This window comes from Silene latifolia, chromosome Y (assembly GCF_048544455.1).
Source record: "Silene latifolia isolate original U9 population chromosome Y, ASM4854445v1, whole genome shotgun sequence".
In the NCBI taxonomy this organism is placed as follows: Eukaryota; Viridiplantae; Streptophyta; class Magnoliopsida; order Caryophyllales; family Caryophyllaceae; genus Silene; species Silene latifolia.
The window spans coordinates 24,013,071-24,015,000 of record NC_133538.1 but is presented as its reverse complement, the minus strand read 5'-3'; positions in this window follow the sequence as shown (position 1 = coordinate 24,015,000).

Below are 1,930 nucleotides of genomic sequence, written 5' to 3'. Positions count from 1 at the left end.
ATGACAGGTCCGCTCTTTCCAATCTTTCGATCTAGGTCGAAGCTTAACTAAATTAATTAACTCCTCGCATGCATTCAATTCGTTAATTATCGTCACAAATTGTCTGGGGTCAATTCTCACATTAATCCTTTCTACCCTAATTATCGATTAATTGCAATATACCATGGCTTCCCTAAAATCCTAGCATAAAGGGAATTAGCTAATCATAATAACAATTGTGATAACAATAGAATACGAATAAACTGAATAAGAAAGCATAGCCATTGAATCAAATAGATCTAGAAGCATAAAGGGAATAATTAAAGCAATAACTAATAACAATAAATTGACAAGAGTGGAGAAAAGCAATTAATTAAAGAACAAGAGTTTAAGGGTAGAGATTACTAATTAATTGAAGAGAGGAAGAAGGAACGTTGTCACGCCGTTCCAAGCAATGTCAAGCGTAATGTAAAACTGAGAAATGTAAAATGGTAGATGATCCTTTAGGTCTACTCGTGTCTCTTATTTATAATAAGAGATATTTATTATTTCCTAAAATAATTATAAAGATAAGACTAAACATAATAAATCTCGCGCAACATGATTCACGCAGTAGCTCATAGTCGATCGAGCAACAATGGCTCTCGATCGAGCACTATTCCAGCAACTCCCTCTTCGATCGAACAAGTATGGCCTTCGATCGAGTACTTTCTCAGCCGCACAGGTCGATCGAGAAAGGGTTCCATTCGATCGACCACATAGCATAACAAAATAATTTGATCGAGCATGACTAATAACTCGATCGAGCTGCAATCAGTTCGAACCTCCACAATTGGCTTTGACGCTTATAAATACGACTTCACGCTCTCCAATGTAGCGACATTTCCACTCCAAATCTACTCATCTCTTAAGTGCAAGCTTGTGGGACGGTTTTAGGCTCAAATATCGCTCCTTCGGGTACGTACCTGCAAATAACACAAGAAATACCAAAGTACGCATACCGGGACATTTTCATAGCAAATAACTAAGAATAAAGTACGGAAATGCGTGCTAAAAAGGTCCTAAAACACTATATAAATAGCACGCATCAAGAGTCTCAAGTACATCTTCACTCAAAAGAAGTTGAACATGAGACAGAGGAGGTGGATGGAGTTAATTGGAGATTATGACATGGATATTATCTACCATGAAGGGAAAGCCAATGTAGTTGTAGATGCCTTGAGCAGGAAGAGTGTACATGCTTTGTGCACATCTATATCTTTAATGAGGTTGAGATATGAGGTTGGGAAGTTTGGGATACATATGATCCAGAAAGGGGATACCATGGGGGATTTGACAGTGCAGCCTGATCTTTATGATGATATTCGAGGTAAACAGATGTTGGATCCTAAGATAGTGGAGTGGAGAGCTGGAGTAGAGAAAGGGACAGTGTCTAGATTCTCTATTCATACCGATGGTAGTTTGAGGTTTGATGGGAGGTGGTGTGTCCCTAATGATGAGGAGCTAAAAAAGACAATTATGACAGAGGCACATTGTACACCATATTTGGTACATCCAGGTGGTGACAAGCTGTACAAGGATTTAAAGAAGACGTTCTGGTGGCCTGGGATGAAGAAAGAAACAGCTGAGTTTGTGGCCCGTTGTTTGACATGTTAGAGAGTTAAAGGGGAACAGCGACGACCACAAGGTAAGATTCAGTCTCTTGAGGTACCTGAGTGGAAGTGGGAATCCATTTCTATGGATTTTATCGTGGGTTTGCCAAAGAGTCAACAGGGTAACAACATGATATAGGTTATAGTGGATCGACTGACCAAGTCAGCTCATTTTGTGCCAATGAAAGATACATGGACTAAGGCACAATTAGCTACGGCCTATCGGAAGAATGTGCTAAGGTTACATGGGGTGCCTAAAGACATTTTATCTGACAGAGATGTGAGGTTTATCTCAAGGT